The following is a 21,990-nucleotide window of genomic DNA, read 5'->3' on the forward strand; positions in this document are numbered from 1 at the left end:
TGGAGCCGTGACTTTTGGCTCCTTACAACGCCTCTCATAAGGGTAGGGGTGAAAAGGACGCGGGGCCGCGGTTTGCAGTGGAGGAATTAAGCTGGGAGCGGAGCCGACTTTTTCGGTAGGAGGTGGCCTGCGCTCCCGATAGAGGCCGCGCTGGGGCTGCTACAGCATCTGCGGCCGACGACGAAACGTGCTGTGCAGGACTGAAAGCGCTGGCGCAGCAGTGAGAGCTGCGGAAACTGTCTTGGGGAGGTGGTGGAAGGGACAGGTCTGTGACAGGCGCTTGAAGAGCACAGACAATCGGGAGCGCGTTGGCGAGGGCATGGCTCACCCTGGACAGCTCCGTGATGACTCCGAGACGCACATCTCTCCCTTCTTTCTCACTGGTCTCAAGGCAGCCGGCTGACCCTTGCTCTCCAGGAGTTGGCCTGCTGCGAAGTCAGTAGCGGTTCTCCGTGGGGTGGAACTGAAGTCAGCAGATCCATTAGGTTGACTAATGGTGATGGAAGGCTCTGTGGCCATTGGGTTAAGGTGACATTTATATTTGGACACCCTGTGATTACTGGCAGGCACCCCGGTTGCTTGGGAAATGTTCTGGGAGCTGGAGCTGCGGAGTGCCTCCCTGGGAGGGTGGCAGGGGTGACAGGCGAGCCATGACAGGGAATAAGCCCAAGTGGCAGCCTCTCTGGTGGAGACCATGCCGAGTGGCAGCCGCTCGCGGGCGCCTGGCAGCGGAAGGCCATGTCCTAAGGTGTTCTGCCGACATCCACCAGAGCAGCTGGCGCCTGGTGGAAGGCAGATGGTGTTGGATCCCCCAAGTGTCACTGTCTAGCAAGATGCCATGTCCACTGATTAAAAATAATTAAACATTCCTTCCTCCAGTGAAGGAGAATGGCACGGCACGCCAGGCGGGGAGGTTGACAATGGCATTACGCAGCAAGACGTGGCAGCAGCAGTCAGTGCCTGGGGTAGCAGGTGCGCCTGGCTTGGAGAAGGTGGAGTGGGAGTGGGGCGCCTGGTTTAGCAGTGACAGCAGGAAGAGTTTAGTGAGGATGCATATGCATGAGGGAGGCATGAACAGATCATATTGGATGACTTTCTACTGCTCAGCCTAGTTTATGGAGAACATTTTCCACTTGCTGAACAAAAAGAACACATTTTATGTATATGACCTAATCAATATGCACTAATCTGCTGGTATATGTCTCAATGCTAGGTGCCGTGGACAGAATATATTAATAGATGCTACTGTCCATGTCCTCATCGTTGTGTGTGTGTGTGTGTTAGTCACTCAGTCATGACTGACTCTTTGCAACCCTATGGACTGTAGCCCTCCAGGCTCCTCTGTCCATGGAATTTTCCAGGCAAGAACACTGGAGTGGGTAGATATTCCTTTCTCCAGGGGATCTTCCCGACCCAGAGATAGAACCTGGGTTTCCTGCATTGCAGGCAGATTCTTTAACATCTGAGCCACCAGGGAAGCCCCTCTCATTGTCCTTGTGCTGTGCTGAACTTGGTCGCCCAGTCGTGTCTGACTCTTTGCAACCCCATGGACTATAGCCTGCCAGTCTTCTCTGTTCATGGACATTCTCCAGGCAAGAATACTGGAGTGGGTTGCCATGCCCTCTTCCAGGGGATCTTCCCAACCCACGGATCAAACTCAGGTCTCTGGCATTGCAGGTAGACTCGTTGTCCTTACTTTGGTTGAATTGACCCACTTTGTTCCTCTATACATGTATATGTGTTTTTTTCTTCTTCTTCTGCAGTATTGAGTCCTGGAAAGAATCTGACAAAAGGGTTCGGCACACTGATGTTTCTCAGGTGTACTGTCATGTTTAAGGACTCAGTTGTATTATCATGAATGGGACCACTTTCCAAATCTACCCAGACTCATGAATATCACTATCCTGTCCTCTTCCCCACACTCCTTTCTCATCCTCATTCAATCCCCTTTCCTTTCCCAAACAATTTCCTGGATGTTGTCAGGAACCTCTGAAAAGGCAGGCCACTTTACTGTGTTTCTGTTAATTGTCTTGAATTTGCACAATGCTAATGTATTTTCCTAAGTTTCTAAGACATATGAAAGATTTTAATGTGGATTGAATAAATTTGATTTCAGGCAAATTGAAATGTTCTAGTCTCCTGTTAACTCTAAAAAGGAATTTCCTTCTTCCTCTTATTTGTGTTTGAAATCATCAGTATTTGTTTGATAAATATCGACTGTACGAGTTCTACATGTCACTCCTTTGTGAGAGTAGGGTTGTAAGAACAATGTACTATGTACATAAAAAAAGGGTAAATTGTTGTAAATCGGTATCACTCACTGAAAGGGAAGACTGAGAGGTTTTGGATTGAAGGAGTGATCACAATATGATAATATTACTTAGGGAAGCGAGGGATACGCTGGTTCTTGGAATTTGGGGTTGCACACATAGTCATGGTGAGGAATAGAAGCGTTTCCCAAGGATGGAGGAAAGATTTCAACAAAGGCATTAAAAAACGTGTGAGTGAACAAGAAAGTATGGCTTGGCTAGTGGAGAGAGCCTGCGTTTTTAAAAGGAAAGAGAGTACTTCCCTGATCATTACCCAGATAAGGACAACTGCTTACCCAATAAGATATTCTTTATAGTGATCTCTGCAGACTGAATGACAGACACTGGAATGTTGACACTCAGAATTCTACTGCAGAGGACTCTGTATTTAGGCTTTTTCAGCACCCATTCTAAACAGTGACTTCGTTTGATACTTAAATCACAGAGGTATGAAAAACTAAAACTTAACAATTCCACAAATCCTTTGTATCAAGGACTTTACACATGATCTAACTTCTGCTGAATTGATGCCCTCTTGTGAGACTTGCAAGTGGCGATGAACTCCATGAGTCAGCCACACCAGAGGTGAGACTTGATCACCAAGTAAATTCAGTGACAGAGGTACCTGGTCCTTTAGGGAAGCCAGGGTGGAATTTCTGGGGTTACTACCAAATGGCTTTGGTGCTGAGCAGTTGTCAGCGATGGTCTTTCTACAGACCAGTGTGATTGGACATTTTTCCAGGTTGCTCTGTTCCTGAGTGTGAATCATCTAAGCCTGGTTTTCTGGTTCTACTTGAGATTTTGTAAGTTGTCTAATACCTTTGACTATAACATTTTTCAACCTTAAATTAAGTGGATATTTTTGCCCACAAATAAGAACACTGGTTATTATAGTTCTCTTCTGAGTGTTCCTTCTATGTGGTGCCAGGTAAGTGAAGAAATCTTAAGATACATATGGGTGATCATGTGACACCCCATCCTGCATTGGATGCAACTGACCAGATCAAAGAAGAGTACCTGACAAAGGGGCAAGTTGATTGGTTGACTAGTAACCTAAGAAAGAAAGTGAAGTCGCTCAGTCATGTCTGACCCTTTGCAACCCCATGGACTGTAGCCTACTAGGCTCCTCCGTCCATGGGATTTTTTCAGGCAAGATTATTGGAGTGGGTTGCCATTTCCTTCTCCAGAGCATCTTCCTGACCCAGGGATCGAACCTGGGTCTCCCACATTGTAGGCAGATGCTTTCACTGTCTGAGCCACCTTGGAAGACCAGTAGCCTAAGAGGTGACCTTAAAGAGACTTTCCCCAAACAGGACCAATAATTACATACTCAACCAATACAATCCTCTTTGTCAAGAGTTTCAACTGCAAATAATAAAAAATCAGTTGACTAAAAAAAATATGAAAGACTTACAGAAAAAGAAGGCAGACAGTAAGTTCACATATAATGAGAATCTGAAAGCATAGACAGGATATAGTGATCATGGTTAATAGTAGCAGGATTAGTAAAAGAATATTAAGAGTTTAAAGGTTATGTCAAGATGGTACGTGCTAGATCCAACTTCCCTTTTTAGAGGATTCTGCCTCATCCACAGCTTCCAGCTTCAGAATACAGGGCTGGTGGATTCTTTGTTCAAAGAGAGCCATAGAATTAGACCAAGGAGCCCATCTTCAGGCTAGCAGGTAATTCATGGAATCACTGGTGTGAATGTCTCAGCCCCATAACCAGTGTGATACTAGCCAAACCAATCAGTCCAATTTATTTTCGAATGGGTTGGCAAGTCTGTAATGAGAGGAGAATAAAATAGACATGAAGGAAAAGCAGATATTCACAGGAAAGAGAACAAGTCAGTGAAGCTGACTCCTCACTTTGGGCTGGCATTTTCTCCCAGTCCACATACGGTTCTAGAATAGACAGTGCCCTTTGAGCCCCTTTGCTGAAGGTAATGTAAGGAGCCTCTTTTTCCAAGAGATTTCCAAGAACATGACCACAGCCTGATTTCAACCTGAAGAGATTACCCAACTTGCAGAACAATACTGGGTACTGAGTAACTATCCAGTCCCCAAATTAGCTTGGCTCATCAAAGCCAGATTCATTACGCCTTCTCTTCTGACCCTCTGCTGGTTCACCTTTTTGTTTTTGTTCTTGTTTTCATTTTTGTTTTTTTGAGACCAGCCTACCCAACTGAGATTCTTGCTCTGTTATCACAAAAGTCCCTGAGTTTCTGATCCCATCTCACCCACAGCACTTAAGCTACCTTGAGCGTTTGTTTCTTGTGTTCTAATGAGCCCCGTTTACAGAGGACATTCAACTTAAAAAACAAAACAAAAAAAATGTCATTCTTCTGTCTTGCTCCCTTGGAAATTTCAGAAGGAGGAAGAAGAACAAGGGCAAACATCCTTGACTTGGATTTAGAAAAGTTTGAAATAACTTGATTTTGGTTTTTTTAACTTTGAAATGTGGGTGAATAACCCTTGGAAGTAGAATGTTGCCCAACTGATATGTAGGCCACTATTAAGTCACCCTTTAAATGTAGTATTTGATTGCCACGCCTACTGAATAAGAGTTCTCAACTAAAATTATCACCAATAGAAACCACACGAGCAGATCTCGACACGAGAGTGGTAATGTACCCTTAAATTAAACTATTTTGGCCTTTTTGAAAGTCAAACCATTTTTAGTAAGTGCTTTCTGAAACCTCATTATTATTATGACTAGTACTAATTTATGCCTATATAATGCATTCTGCCTTTTTGTGCTCTGAAAATTATATTTCAGAGTCATTTTACCCACCTGTAGAGAAGCGTAACAGCTATTCCATAGCACTCATGTCTATGTCTCAGGCCTGGCAATGAACAGAGGAAAAGGCCATAAATATGCCACTTACAACAGAGAGGTGGAACATTCTTTCAAAAGGGAGTTTGGCTTTGACAGGTGGGTCCAGCTATTTGGGAGGATTGTATTTCTTCATCCTCACCTATCATTCATCTCAGCCCTGTTGGGTGCAGAAAAACACCCACAAATGATTTTCAACTTTGGCTGAATATTAGAATCTCCTGAGGAACTTAAAAAACATCTATACCCAGGTTTCACTCCAGCCAACAGGAGTTAGTTCTGCAGGTAAGGCCTGGGTTTAAGTATTTTAAGCTTTACAGATGACTCCAATGGACAACTATATTTGAGACTTACTCACTGAAAAGCAGTTTGAAAGTTGATTTTCAAATTTTGGTTGCCGTTTTCATCACTGGGGAAGAGTCTACTTATACTTACTGAATCCAGATGATCCTGATGTATAAGAAAGTTTACAATCCACAGACTTATACATAATGAATTTCGTTCTTTTTGTCCCAAGATTCTGTCCTCTACATTCTCCAATATTCTGCTCCAGTCCTGGCAATAGCTACCATTATCAGTTCAGTTCAGTTGCTCAGTCGTGCCCAACTCTTTGCGACCCCAACGACTGCAGCACGCCAGGCTTCCCTGTCCATCATCAACTCCTGAAGCCTACTCAAGCTCATGTGCATCGCGTCAGTGATGCTACCCAACCATCTCATCCTCTGTCATCCCCTTCTCCCATCTTCAATCTTTCCCAGCATCAGGGTCTTTTCAAATGAGTTGGTTCTTCGCATCAGGTGGCTAAAGTATTGGAGTTTCAGCTTCAACATCAGTCCTTCCAATGAACACTCAGCACTGATCTCCTTTAGGATGGAATGGTTGGATAACCTCACAGTCCAAGGGACTCTCAAGAGTCTTCTCCAACACCACACTTCAAAAGCATCAATTCTTTGCTCAGCTTTCTCTATAGTACTACTCTCACATCCATACATGACTACTGGAAAAACCATAGCTACCATTATACATCTTGTTAAAATGCAATAATGTTAACTGGAGTGATAATATATCAAATCTGCCACCATGAGAATGCTCTCCACAGAGAACAGGAGGGGACAAAGGATGGGTATACTTCACAGATGATAAGAGAATTTGAATGCTCTGTTCCTGTCTTCATAGATTCCTAACGCATCCAGCAATCACTGTCCACCACAATCAAACACTGAGTCATGGTTCTTTTACTCCTGGCAAAAAAATAAAGTGTTATTTATTAAGGGTCCACTTCAATACTGGGACACTGCTAGTATTTTCTCCTTCTACTCTTACTATAGCCTCTTGTGATGTGTATGAATTATTTTTGGGACCCAGATGAGAATCTGAATTTCAGAGGAAGCAAGCACTTGTCTGAGGGCCTCTAACTAGTGAATGACTGATTGAAGATTAGACCTCAAGCCCTTAGATCAAGGCTACTCTGTCGACTTCCATGTTATCTTGTATCTGGCAGATGTTTTGAATAGAGAAGGAATCTGGGTTCAAATCTTTGAGGAGCTGTCATGCAAAGGAAGTAGATCCACTCTGCATTGCTGCAGAGAATGGAATACGGCTCAGGAAGTAGAAGTTCAAGAGAGGCATATTTCACCTTAATAAACTATGGGCTGTGCTGTGCTTAGTTACGCCTGACTCTTTGTGACCCCACGCACTGCAGTTCCCCTGGCTGTTCTGTCTCTGGGGATTCTCCAGGCAGGAATACAGTAGTGGGTTGCCATGCCCTCTTCCAGGGGATCTTCCCAACCTAGGAATCGAATTGGGATCCCCTGCACTGCAGGCAGATTCTTTACCAGCTGAGCTACCAGGGAAGCCCAATGATAGCTGTTTCTTGAACACTTTGTGGTCAGCACTGAACTTTCAGTGGTTAAGCTAGTTCATCTCATGTCATCATCCTAACAACCCTGTGGTGACAGAGGTACTATTATTAACCCTATTTTTAGGTCAGCAAACATCTCCGCATGTGCTCACACTGGGACAGGCAGGATCATCTGTAAGCAGAGGAACAGGCAGAGCAGGAAACTTCATGGAGGGATCTAGGGGCATAGAATGCTTGCCTGCTCTCCTCTCCCATCTTGAAGTCTGTTTGTAATATCTTGCCACACCCCATCAGGGCTTTCCAGATTTTCCCATGAGCATGCACCCAAATGTAGAGGAGAAGGAGTGACCCTCAGTGGCTGTGTCAGGTAAGAATTTTTCCAAAAACCAGTATTTCATTTCAAAAATTCTTATGAAACTTTTCCTATATAATATACCTACATTTGTTTTATTGTGAAAAGAATGTAATTTTCTGCTATTTTTAAATAAAAACCGTGGGTCAACATCTCTGTCATGCTTACTTTGTGATTGGTCTGCCCCTGACAGCTACAGCTTGACTTGGAGCTAGCATCGTTTCTGTCTAAGATACCATGCCTTGCTGTGTATCCTTATAAAATGTGAAGCTTCTGGACAAGGTAACGTAGCAAGCCCTTAACACCTTAACCTAATTCTACTTTTATTTTCTAAAATAATTTTTGTATTTACCAAAATATTGTCTAGAGATCATTAAAAATATTCAATACTAAGAAAGTGTTTTAGCCCCTCTCTGCCACGAGTTTTCCTGACAGTCCTATTGGTTCTACTGAATAAAAAGCTCTGGAAACTATTCCCCTGAAACTAGGGTGGCTACACATCCTGGACAGTCCTGATTTATATCTAATCACTTGTATAAATTATTAATATTTTTTTACTCCAAAATGTCTTGATTTGAATGTCAAATTTCGTGGTCACTGTATGTACCCAAGGCTGCCGCTTCTGATGCTGCCCGTGTTTGTTTTCTAGCGGTAGCCTCCATGTTCTAAAATTTATGGTTCTGTCCTTATTTCTTGATACTGTACCTAATTTGGACATTTCCCATTGACTTCCTGCTATCATGATTAAGTATTTAGCTCACACATAGCCCCATCTCTTTTCCTCACTTCCTTTGAATAAGTACATTGCTCTTTAGTTCCTTTGCTGATTACCTCTGTAACTCTATTTCTTGTTCCATTAATTATAGATCATTTCCCTTGACTTTTTAGTTTATAAAGTAAAGATATTGGCACCTTCACAACTTTCTTTACCTGCCTTCTCTCTTTCACTCAAATCCTTCTCTTTCACATTGTCAAAGTTGATAACAATTATATTCTGTCTTATAACTAAAATGAATTTTGTGTTTAAACTTTGGGATGACTCTGTTGAAAATCAATTGCATTTGTGCTATTATGTGCATGTGTTTGCCATACTACTGCTGCTAAGTCACTTCAGTCGTGGCTGACTCTGTGCGACCCCATAGACGGCAACCCACCAGTCTCCCCCGTCCCTGGGATTCTCCAGGCAAGAACACTGGAGTGGGTTGCCATTTCCTTCTCCAATGCATGAAAGTGAAAAGTGAAAGTGAAGTCGCTCAGTCGTGTCTGATTCTTAGTGACCCCATGGACTGCAGCCCACCAGGCTCCTCCGTCCATGGGATTTTCCAGGCAAGAGTACTGGAGTGGGGTGCCATTGCCTTCTCCATCGTCCGTGTGTTTATTCCCTGCTAAATAAGGCAGCAGTGCTCTGTGGCTCATTCCTTTAGTCCTAATAGTAACACCGAACTAGAAAACTATTATGATTTTTTTTTACAGAGACTAAAACTGAGGCACAGAAAGGCTAAGTCTTGCCCAAGACCACACCTTTATTAATCATAGTCAAATTTGATCACAGCAGCTGGCTCCAGAGTCAGTGTTCTTATGTCAGATGTTTGGGCTACTATTCAATGGCCAAGATGTCTTTACTCTTCACTTTTCCTCTAAATCCAATATTGCTGATGAAGAGTCAGATGTCAGACTGATTGGTGCTTCTTTATCAATGTACTTTCTCCTCTGATCTCCACTCCAGTCCTATAGTTGCTTAGGATAGTCTCTTTATTGTTAGTATTCTGAAATTTTACAATACATTGTCTAAGAATGGGTCTCTTTGTCATTCACATTGTTCATTATTACTAAGTCCTTTAAATTGGAAGATTCATATTTCTAACTCTGAGAAATGCTTTTTACTTTTTTTCATTGAAAATTTCTTGCCCTCTTCTTTCTCTTGTATATCTTTCTGGAATTCTTATTAATTTGCATATTAAATATACCATGAATCTTACATCTCTTATATTTTATTATATTGTCTCCTTGGTTTTTCATTTATTTTAACTCCAGAAATACTCATTGGGCACTTTATATTTTCACACAGAAAATAGAGAAGTGGACAAATAGTCTGATTTCAGAAAAATGTCACTATATAGAGAAAATAAAACACTGTTTGGGGACACTCATCTTTTTGTTTCATCGACTAAGATTTCCTTATCTATTATTCTATGGACTGTTTTATTTTGATAATCAGCTTATCCTCATACTTTTTTCAAAGATATCTATTTTTGTGTACAAATGTAATGTATTCTTGAATATCATGATGGCAAATCTCTAAGGATAAAAACTAAGGTATAATGAAAACTCTTTTTAACTCCAAATTATCTCTGCATGCTCTTTTTATTTTCTTCTATTCTTATTATGTTGTTATTTCTCTGTCATATTTCTGGCTTTTCTCAAATATCTTGGCTTTCCATTCATATTTAAGAATAAGGCTTCAGAGAGGCTGCCTGGAGACTGTGTATATGTGGTCAGAGATTGTCAACTGGCAGCCATCTGAGGGAGGAAGCCTGAGTGCCAGGATGACCAAGAATTCTATTTGGGGCACTGGAGCTCATGTCACCACCCTAAGGCTTTTCGAATTACGTGTTCAATTTATTTAGAAAATATCTCTCCAACTTTATTATATGGCTTTGAATCATTTTGGGTGAGGAGGTGAGTTCAGGGTGGTTCCTTGCCAAATTAACTCCCATTCTCCACCCCTCTTCTTCTTCCTGCCCCCGCCCCCTAGCCCCCCATGATAATATCCACCTCTGTGCATCAAGCCTCAGAAGGATTTGGCTGGGCAGTTTGGCTGCCTCTTTGCTGTACCTTCACATCAAGGAATTACGGCTTCTTCCGCTTTGTTTCAAAGTTTTCAGGTTCCAAGACATTTGAAAACCTCTCATCTTATGGCCTCCTACTTTTGTTATTTTTCCCTTGACCATAAGTGTATTTGGGATTTCAGTAGCTGTAGGACAAAAGTATATCTGCTCAGCTTGCCATCAAATTCTCATAAATATTTTTAGAAGATGGTAGTCCAAGAGTGGGCTTTATAAGTACAGAAACATGACAGAATTATCCTGGGAGAGGCGCTTTGATGGAAAAGAGAGAAAGTCAGAACTGAGGAAAGACTGTCCCTGAGACGGGCAAGCTGGTTTTAAAGGAGCTTTATGATTCCCAAGGGGCCAATTACTATGAACTGACTTGTGGCCCCCACTCCAAATCATATGTTTAAGCCCTGATCCCCAGTGCCATTGAATCTGAAGATAGGGTTTCAGGGAGTAATTAAAGTTAAATTAGGTCATATCAATAGGACCCTAATCTGACAGGACTGTGACCTTATATGAAGAAGACAAAAAGATTTTTTTCACTGCATCATATGAGAATACAGAGAGAAGGTGACCATCTGTAAGCCAGGGAGAGTACTCTCACCAGAGTCTGTATAGGATGGCACCCTGATCTTGGATTTCTCATTCTCCAGTACAATAAAAAATAAATGTCTGCTGTTTAAGGCACACAGCCTATGCTATTTTGCTATGGCAGCTTGAATTGACAAATATACCAATATTAGTACAGTTTCAGGGAGAAAGCACAAAAGGAGTTTCTGACATGTTTGCTGTGCTTGAAACATTGAACTTGAGCCAGTAGACCTGCAGAACAAAGCTCTAGCTCTGATATTAACTGGAGTGTCTTTAGCCAATCACTTTACCCAGTGAGCTACTGTTTTCTTATTTCTAGAGTGGAATTAATAACTAAAGATTCCCTGAGTCTTGGTGTGAGTATTACATCCATTATATTTTACCATAATCATTTATTGTACCTAGTTATTTATTCACAGTCATTTTCCATGGCTGATCCTTAACCTTAGCAATTGAGTCTGTAAACTAGAAAAGGCAGACAAATATTAACAGACATGGCCAGCATGGTGCTTGGCATTCAGTAGATGCTCACTAAATTCAACTGTAAAGTCTATGTGTAAGCAGGTGGTTATAAATTACATGGCTCTCTGATTGTGGTATCCCCCTAGGGAGGCTCATGGAGACCTTGGAAGCTGCTATCCTCAGGAAGGCTTCAAGTTCCTGCTGCTGTTTTGCCCTTGGCCAGTCTGAGATAGCAGGGCTTCCCTGGTGTCTCAGCAGTACAGAATCTGCCTGCAATGCAGGAGATGCAGGTTCAAGCCCTGGGTGTGGAAGATACCCTGGAGAAGAAAATGACAACCCACTCCAGTCTTCTTCCATGGGAAATCCCATGGACAGAGGAGCCTGATGGGCTACAGTCCATAGGGTCACGAAAGAGTTGGACCTGATTAAACGACAAAACAGCAACAGCAGTCTGAAACAACACCTCTGGGTTACCATTACTATGTGTCCTAACTCAGCCTTCTGCATTTCTGGGACTCCTTCTCTGTATCTAATATTTAGTTTTTAAATCAAAAATTTTTGGCTAACATTTATGTCTGTCTTTCTAGACTGAGATCTTCTCAAAGACATGACTATATCCGAATTATTTTTTCCCAGCATTTAACCTATTACCTGTTAAACAGTAGGCCTTAAGCAAATGTTTATTTCATGGGGGAGGTGGTTTATCTGGCAGACATCAGGACTTCTGACTTCCCTCACTTTCTCCTTAGAATTGTTTGAGGTTCTCCGGTGTGCATCCATCTTTCTGCATATGCCTAGGACAATGGGTCTCGTTTCTAGTTACAGTGACTTAAACGAGATCAGACTGTGTGACTCTAGGGCCATGTTGCTGCCATTTTCAACTTTATATTTGAAGTGAATTGTGGCACAAGGGGGGATTCTGATGGGAGGCTGAAGAAGCTAAATGTGTCATGTGTGGCAGCGTCCAGTCCCACTGCCATGGATGATGTTGAACACGACGTCTATGGGACTGACCTTTAATCTGAGTCTGGAGGTGAAAGCCACGTCGACACTATGCTTTGTCAGCCTTTCTCCCAAAGGACAACCTGATCTACTGATATAATTTTCCACTTTGAATCTAACACATCATCTGTCATTGTTCTCTCAAGAAAGTGAGAACTGTAGTAATGTCACTTCTCTGCTTCTAACAGCAATAGTGGGTGTTCGTGCTAAGTGGTACATGATGTTAGTTTCGTAGATAATTAGACCGCAGTACTTTGTGGAGTCTGCAGTGTGGTTTAGAACTTCCCAGTTTGTCGGTGGTATTTATGGTTTCAGGATATTATAGATAACGCTAATAAATTAAACTCCTTTTCATTTGTATTGCTTTATTCATCAAACATATAGTAAGAACTGTTTTTGGCAGGTCAAGTATAAGCCTCTGACTTTCTCATAACCTTTAGCTACTGATGTTCCCAAGCTATTAAACTGAAAACATAGAACAATAAGTCTAAACTAAGTCTAATATTAGCTTCCAGGTAGTTTTCTATGTAGTAATATTAACATATTGTACATAAACAAATGTATGTATAAGTATATACAAAAATACATCTATGTATGTGCAACCTCAGACACTGTAGCACACCAGGATCCTCTGTCCATGGGATTATCCAGGCAAGAATACTGGAGTGGGTTGCCATTTCCTATTCCAATATATGCATGCACCTGTTGCTAATACTGATACCTCACAGAAGTGCATGGTATTTTTTTTAATTAATAAAGTATTTTAGCACTTAAAAAAAGTCTCATTTTCAATAACTCTGAAAGGTATTCAGCATAGGCATGTCATTTCCACATGACTTAAATGTTTCAGAGTAGATAAATAAATTGTTCAAGACAACAACACCAGTAACTGGCAGAGGTGGGATAGATAAATGACTAAGGCAGTCTTCTTTTTACTTAAGATCATTGCCCTCAAGGAGTTTAGGGTGGAGATATTATTCAAGGCATGCTGTGCATACACTAAGCAGTCAAACACTGCCCAGCAGCATGTGTTTATGCACCATTGCAAAAAGAATGCAACATTTTCAAAGATAAGGCAAAGCAGCACTGGCTGGAGAAGTGGAAGAGCTTCATTTTGCACTGGTAGATCTTAAAGAAGAGCTTTAATCAGGGCTGAGGAAATAAATTTGGATAAATCTGGTGGGAAGAGGAAAAAATATCAGGTCTAAAATATCAGGTTGAAAACTATGAAGTTTTTTATGTAATTAGTAGTAATACATTAAAGGTATATGTGTAGGTAAGTAGCTTGCTGTGATAAACAATTTCTCTGTAACAGTTTGAAGACAGGATTAGAGTAAGACGATTCTGGAGATTTTGTGTTTTATTGTATTGGAGAATAGTGACAATATTCTGCTGGTTAATTCTTAAACATTTCTATCATCCCTTTATCCACAGCTGGGATCATTTGGGGCCTGCTCTGTCTATTGAACTTTGACTAGCTTCAGTGAAAGGCTGTGTCTCAGATCTCTACTCTTGGAGTGTATCCATTCCTGGGCCGTGAACCGGAGCAAGCCTGTCTCTGCCTGAAATATGGCTGTGCCATGGACTTTGTCTCAGAGTCTTGAAGAGCTGCTCTGAACATCCAGGCTAATTTACTAGCTGATAGATTCTAAATCTATCAGTACCGACAAACATGACAAGGACACAAGCTTGAACACATGGCTGGTAGGTCTTGATTAAAATGAATCCTAGCAGGATCTTTTTAAAATTTAATATTGCAAGATTTCCTCAATATTACTTCAGTCAGCTTAATTTTCTTTTTTCTCCTTAAAGATAACAATCTAATATTCTCAAACACTGAGGGCATTTGTGTCACGCTCATTTGCTGATGAACAATCTGAGCCTATATTTAAGTAGTCACTCTCTTAGTTTTTCCTGTGAGCTTTGGTTGGCAGAGATCATCTGTAACATGGAGATGTGGTGAGGAGAAGGGTGCTCAAGTCCACAACTACAGTGTCACACTCCTGGGTGATAAGTGCTGAACTTGACTCATGTAAGGCCTGTCTGGGGACCTTAGAAAAAGAAATGACATTTGGTTTACATAGGGAAGGATGGTGTAACCTGTGGAGCAGATAGAGGGCCACTGATGGGTACTTCCTGGGGCAACAGTGTTATCAGATTGGATTTATAGACCTCACTTTGGATTGTGGGAATGATGGAGTGAAACAAAATGAGGAAGGGGCCTAAAGCAGGAGAAGAATTAAGGGCTATATTAGGTTCTCCAAAGAAACAGAACCAATAGATGTGTGTGTGTGTGTGTGTGCACATGTGTGTGGAGGGTAGGCCAGCAAGCTGGAGATTCAGAGAAGAGTTGAGTTGCAGCTTAAATCCAAACACAGTCTGGAGGCAAAGTTTCTTCTTTCCGGGGCACCTCAGTCTTTTATCTCTTAAGACCTTCAACTGATTTTATGAAGTCCACTGACACTACGGAAGTTATTCTGTTTATCAAAACATACTGATAGATGGTGACTGAAGCCATGAAATTAAAAGACGCATGCTCCTTGGAAGAAAAGCTATGACAAACCTAGACAGCAGATTAAAAAGCAGAGACATTACTTTGCCGACAAAGGTCTGTCTAGTCAAGGCTATGGTTTTTCTAGTAGTAATGTATGGATATGAGAGTTGGACCATAAAGAAAGTTGAGTACCAAAGAATTGATGCTTTTGAGCTGTGGTGTTGGAGAAGACTCTTGAGAGTCCCTTGAACTGCAAGGAGATCAAACCAGTCAATCCTAAAGGAAATCCGTCCTGAATATTCATTGGAAGAACTGATGCTGAAGCTGAAGTCCAACACTTTGGTCACCTGATGGAAAGAACTGACTCATTGGAAAGACCCTGAAGCTGGGAAAGATTGAAGGCAGGAGGAGAAGGGGATAACAGAGGATGAGATGGTTGAATGGCATCACTGACTTGATGGACGTGAATTTGAGCAAGCTCCAGGAGTTGGTGATGGACAGGGAAGCCTGGCATGCTGCAGTCCATGGGGTCACAAAAAGTTGGACATAACAGTCACTGAACTGAACTGAACTGATAGAAATGTTAGTATCATCTAAAAAGTACCTTCACTGCAACACCCAGACTGGTCTTCAATCCAACAACTGGTTACCATAGCTTTGCCACATTGACACAAAAAATCAATCATCACAAAGCCAATGAAATTTTATCCTTCAGGTGAGAGGTGAGAGAAGAGAAAGAATGACAGTAGAATTTGATTGGGTGGACTCACTGAGCAATTGGATGCACAGTCTGAACATCTGGGGCGTGGATATCTAGGACAAATATGGTCCTGCCAGTTTATTCATAGATGTGGCCCAGCACTCTTACTCCCTTCCTTCTGAGTTCACTTTTTCTATCATTTATTGGGTAACAATATGCCAGATGGCTCATGGTAAGGAATCTGCCTGCGATGCAGGAGACCTGGGTTCGATCCCTGGGTTGGGACGATCCCCTGGAGAAGGGCATGATGACCCACTCCAGTATTCTTGCCTGGAAAATCCCATGAACAGAGGAGCCTGGCAGGCTATGGTCCATGGTGTTGCAAAGAGTTGGACGTGACTTACCAACTAAACAATGCCAGGTACTCTGCTAGGAACTGAAGATATAAAGGATGATGGAACACATTGTTTACCTGAGATGGTCTCTCAGTCTGTTCATTGCTCTGCACTGCAGCTTTGCAGGCAAGACTGAGAGCCACTTCATACACTTTAGTCCATTCTTCATGCCACTCAGGCATTTCCTGGAAGTGAGGACAGGTATGCATGGCCAAAAAAAAAAAAAAAAAAAAAGACCACCAAGCAAAGCTAAAGCAAATGCAATTCCTCAACCTTGATTAAGTTGCTCTGGGTCCATATTTCTGGTGAGGGTGGAGCCAGCTTTGTGATTCTCTTAGCCAGTTGGTCACAAGCTCCTGAGTCCTACAGAGAAGCCTAGGGTGGTGTCTGTCCTACCTTAGCCTCTTCACTCCCAACACACAGACTTCCTCGCTTGAAAATGTGTTATGATGCAGGATTCTATACATTTCCTGAAAAAAAAAAAAAAAAAAAACCCAGATCTCTGCAAACTCTTTTGTCCTGGTCCCCAAGAGACTTGCAGAAGTTGCCATCAAAATGATGAGAATAGGAGCGAGGAAAAAAAAAAAAAAAGCTTCTTTGGAGAAAGATATACTTTAAAGCATTTAGTATAATGTTATATGGGATTCCACATCTGGTTTTGCCACATTTATCATGCCAATAAAACATGCACCTGTTCGTTTTTCATCACAAGCCATATTTCTCATCAGTCTTGTTTGACCTTGTCACAAGACATTTTCCTTTTACCGCTCACTTGGACTTTTGTTCTGAGTGGAAGTTGGAAGTGATTGCAAAGGAAGGCAATTTTTTTTGACATCTTGCGTATGATCCCTTTATCTCCTTATGGAATATGGGGAAGTATTGGAGGGGAGCACTAGAGAATAAGAAATATTTCTATAAATGACAGGACTCCAGTTTCATTTTAGGTCTGTCTTAGTGATTTTAGCTAAACAATATGTTATAATTACATGGGTGTTTGGATTTGGAAACTTGGGTTGCTTTGGAGAGGGACAGAGAGTAAGAGGAAAGCCATTTTTTATATTCCTAGGTCCTGGCTTCTTTCTATTCTGTCACCCATTTTATTATGGGAATTTAAAACATGTAGAAAAGTACAGAGAAGAGTATAAAGCACTTCATGTACCTGTCATCTGGCTTCAACTATCATTAACAAATGACAAGCTTGTTTCATCTCTACCTCCCTCCCTCAAACTCCTTTGGATTATTTTGAATCAAATTCTAAGTGCATCATTTCATCTGAAAACACCTCAATATATATATCCCTGAAAGATACATGCTCATTTTATAATGTGACTATGATACCATCAACATACCTAAAACACAATTTATTATTATCACTAACCATTCAGTTAATACTAAAATTTACTTAATTATATCATTTGTTCAAATCAGAATCCAAACTAGGTCCAGACAACACATGTAATTGATATTTCTTTAGTAACTTTAAATCTAACCTCTTACTTTCAGTTTATATGTTGAAGCGATGGGATCGTTTGTCTCATAAATGAAAGTGAAAGTCACTCAGTTGTGTTCGACTCTTTATGACCCCCATGGACTATATGGTCCATGGAATTCTCCAGGCCAGAATACTGGAGTAGGTAGACATTCCCTTCTCCAGGGGATCTTCCCAACCCAGGGATCGAACTCAGGTATCCTGCATTGCAGGTTGATTCTTTACTGTCTGAGCCACCAGGGAAGCCCAAGAATACTGGAATGGGTAGCTTATCCCTTCTCCAGGGAATCTTACTGATCCAGGAATTGGACCGGGATCTCCTGCATTGCTCAGCTCACTTACCAGCTGAGCTACCAGGGAAGCCCATTTTATACCATAGAGCTACTCATATTATTGATGTGTTGATTGAATCCTATAATGTCACATAACATATTTCTCTGTTATATACCCACAACTTATATTCCTGTAAATATGGAATTTGATTCAAAATAATCCAAGAGATTTGGGTTATTATTTTTTTTTTTTGCAGGAACACTTCATAGGGGAACATTCTATTGCATCATGTCAGGAGACACATACTGTCCACTTGCCTCTTTTTGAGTGATGTTAAGATTGATCAATGGATTTAGATGTTGTTGGACTGGTTCATTATTGTCAAATTCCCCATTCAGCTATAGAGGATCATTACTTAGATCTAGCTTTTATTTTCATTAGAGGTTGCAAAATGATTATTCTCTATCATTCCTTCTTTGGTCAGTGAGAAATTTTTGGTTGATTCCAAAGTCTTTTTTTTTTTTTTTTTTTTTTACAAAACCGCTTAACATAAAATAAGGGACTTCCCCAGTGGCTTATTAGATAGTAAAGAATCTGCCTGTAATGTGGGACTCCCAGGTATGATTCTTGGGTGGGGAAGATCCCCTGAAGTAGGGAATGGCAACCCACTCCAGTATTCTGGCCTGGAGAATTCCATGGACAAGAAAAGACTGGCAATCCCATGGGGTCGCAAAGAGTTAGACACGACTGAATGACTAATACTTTCAGTTTTCAAAGGGTTAAGTATTTGTAAAAGATGGAAGCTTATTTAACATTGCCACATGAGAGAGAAATTCAACAGCACTCATACTTTCCTAAAACAATGGTTTGACTTACTAGAACTTAAAGTGAAATTCTAATAGAACTTTTCACTCCACAGATAAAGCAAAGGGGATTAAAAAAAAAAAAGAAAATTAAATGCCACTGATATGAGTAAAGCCTGAACAATAAACTAAGCCACATTGCCAAGAAAACCAGTCAATTAGCAATTCAAAGTGTCTAACCTGTAACTTGAATTCAAGGCATTAAAACAAATTAGAAAACTATCTTTACTGTTTTTTTTTGTGTGTCTGTTTATGTCTGTACAAACAGTTTATGTCTGGATAACTCTAAAACAAAGCCACATTTTATTATGGATTAAAAAAATTTGAGGGCTGAAATACATGTACTTAAGTAGTAGAATCTATGATATATGTCATTAAAGTTTTCTGTGTGATTTTGATAATTGTACCTCATAGACATCTAATATCTTAGAAGGATTTCCTGAGGTTCGTTTTCCTGAGATTTTATAGTTTCCTTTAAATATGGCAGCCATTTACAAGATCTGTTGCTTTCTGCTTAAAGAAAGTGAAAGTGAAGTGAGCCAAAACTTATCTGAATGCTCCTCTTTTTACCTGCAGTTTATCAGACGTGTGGTGGGACAGTGCTTTAAGTCACTGTTTGTTTACCACATGAGGCACTGGTTGGTGCTTCCAAGGTGGCACTAGTGTTAAAGAATTTGCCTGCCGATGCAAGAGATGTGCGGCATAGGTTTGATCCCTGCGTCGCGAAGATCTCCTGGAGAAGGGAATGGCTACCCACTTCAGTATTCTTGCCTGGAGAATTCCATGGAGAGAGGAGTCTGGTAGGCTACTGTCCACAAGGTCACAGAGTCAGACATGACTGAAGAGACTTAGCACAAAGGCACAGGCACATCGTGGTTTTAGGAAACTTGACCTGTTCACTGTAATAATGCGTAGTTGGGAACTGAGAAAAGAGTGAAAGGCAGAAAAGCCATTTAATACATTCACATCTGCATGTTGTATGTCCATTTAATGTCCCCATATTTGAGTGGTTGGGAGAGGTGGGGGATGCACACAGATAACTTTTCATAAATATCAGTAGACTTTCACTCTTGCTAGATATTTTCACCGAAGATAAGTTTTAAAATTAGTAGAGAACCATATTTGGTAAATATTGTTGTAATCATTTTGGAGACAAGGAAACTGAGACTCAGAGCATCATCTGTGCAAGTGCAAACAGCTAACAAGGAAAAGAGCCAGCTCTGAACCCACACATCTGTGCAATTCAGAGATGCTGGCTTTTCCCCTCTGTCATTTATCTGCCTGCTATCTGTGTCTAAAAGGGGGGCAATAAACAAACTAGCTCAGTTTTCAGAAAATGTACAGTGTCAATTGTTTAGTATAGATTTTATACTGACTGGATGTCACCATATGCTTGTTTTTCTTTGCAAAAAACACACTGTCCAGGAGATAGGGTCTCTCAGAAGGTGCACAGTGGCCAGGTTGTCCTCTCATTGGAAGTACTATAGAAGGTAGAATTGTATAAAAAAGTAATCTGGTATGGTGCTAGGCAAAAAGGAATTCTGAAAGCCCTGGCTCAAGCAGAAAGTCAATACATTAAGAGCCAGAAATCACCAAGGAGCAATGTGCTTGGAAACTCAATACAGTAATAAGTAACTCAGTACCGTGTCTGGGAAAGATCCCTTATTGTTCACCAAAAAATGTTAATGCACTGCCCTTCAGTGTCAGTCAGTCCTGCATTTTAAAATATACACATAAAACAAATCAATGAGAGGATTTTTCCCTCCTAGAAGTTTGCCACACAGTCTTGATGATATTATCAAGGCAAAAACTCTATGGGACTATTTAACAACCCTGGATGCTTTTATTGTAAAATGGATATTGAGTACATTCAGAATATGCATTTTTGTGAGAGGTTTATAATCACATACATGTAACTAAAATTTACAAGAATAAAAAGAATGACATCTTGTCATTTGCAGTGACATGGATGGACCCTGAGGGTATTCTGCTAAGTGAAATAAGTCAGACAAGGAAAGATATCATATGATCTCAACTTAAATGTGGAATCTAAAACAAACAAAAAAATTTCATACATACAGCGAACAGATTGGAGGTTGCCTGAGGTGGGGTGTAGGCATGTAGACCAAATGGGTGGAGGTGATCAAAATGTACAGACTTCCAGTTATAAAAGTTCCCTGGTGGCTCAGATGGTAAAGAATCTGCCTGCAATGTTTGTGTGTGTTAGGCTGATTCTTTACCACTAGTGCCACCTAGGAAGCCACTTTCACTTTCATGAATATCTATTGCAAAGCATGGCTACTATAATTAATAATACTGTATTGTATATGTGAAAGTGGCTAAGAGAGTAAATATTAAGACTTCTCATTACACACACACAGAAGAATCAGTAACTGTGTATGATGACAGATGTTAACTAGACTTATTGTGGTGATCGTTTTGCAATATATACAAATACTGAATTATTATGTTTTAAACTGGAAACTAATATAATGATATATGTCAATTATACCTCAATAAAAATTAAATTAAAATAGACTATTTCTCTCTATACAAAATATTTCATCTGTTATCCAGTCATTGTGTTAGTGGTGATTGTGAATGTATCCAATGTAATAGGCATTCTGCATTTTATAGCATTGTATGGACAGGCACCAACCTACCTTAATCAAGACTCTTGATAGTCTTATTTTTTATAGAGTGCCTATGATATGCTAGGTTCTTAAGTCAATTTATTTCCTTGTTTTGGATTATATATTACAGGTAGGAGCGGCAAAATCACATTTAGAATCAAATGCCATACCGACCAGAGACACTCAGAGGGCTCAAACAAACCTTGTGTGCACTAGGACCCAGAGACCCCACAGAGGTAGCCAGAACTGTGTTTGAGTGTCTCTTGTGGGGGTATGGTTCAGCAGTGACCTGCTGCAGTGGCAGGGGTTCTGGATGCAGCAGACCTGGGTATGGCATAAGCTCTCTTGGAAAAGGTTGCCATTAACCCCACCATAAAGCTGCCATAACCTAAACAGCACCGGGGAAACAGAATCTTGGAGGGCACAAACAAAACCTTGTGTGCACTAGGACCTAGGAGAAAGGAGCATTGACTGAATAGACTGACCCAGACTTGCCCGTGAGTGTCCAGGAGTCTCCGGCAGAGGCATGGGTCAGAGGTGACCTGTTGCAGGTTTGGAGGCACTGAGTGCAGCAGTGCATGCATGGGACCTTTAGAAGGAAGTTGCCATTATCTTCATTACCTCCACCATAGTTTGGCCTCAGATCAAACAACAGGGAGGGAACACACCCCCACCCATCAACAGAAAATTGAACTAAAGATTTATTGAGCATGGCCCCACCCATCAGAACAAGACCCAGTTACCCCTTCAGTCAGTCTCTCTCATTAGGAAGCTTCCATAAGCCTCTTATCCTTATCCATCAGAGGGCAGACAGCATGAAAACCACAATCACAAAAATTAACCAATCTGATCACATGGATCACAGCCTCGTGTAATTCAATGAAACCATGAGCCAT

The 21,990-nt window shown here is 41.0% G+C and overlaps 1 long non-coding RNA gene across 2 annotated transcripts; it reads left to right on the forward strand.

Moving 5' to 3' along the window:
* The first annotated feature begins 7,150 nt into the window (after positions 1-7,150).
* On the forward strand, positions 7,151-20,856 carry LOC123334082. Of its 2 annotated transcripts, XR_006551844.1 has the most exons (4): positions 7,151-7,373; positions 7,552-7,640; positions 13,682-13,951; positions 19,038-20,856. It is a non-coding gene; the product is annotated as an uncharacterized LOC123334082 (long non-coding RNA). The 2 variants fall into 2 exon arrangements; XR_006551843.1 differs by lacking the exon at positions 19,038-20,856 and having other exon boundaries at positions 13,682-13,999.
* Positions 20,857-21,990: the final 1,134 nt, after the last annotated feature.

Source organism: Bubalus bubalis, chromosome 6, assembly GCF_019923935.1.
Source record: "Bubalus bubalis isolate 160015118507 breed Murrah chromosome 6, NDDB_SH_1, whole genome shotgun sequence".
NCBI classification, from domain to species: domain Eukaryota; kingdom Metazoa; phylum Chordata; class Mammalia; order Artiodactyla; family Bovidae; genus Bubalus; species Bubalus bubalis.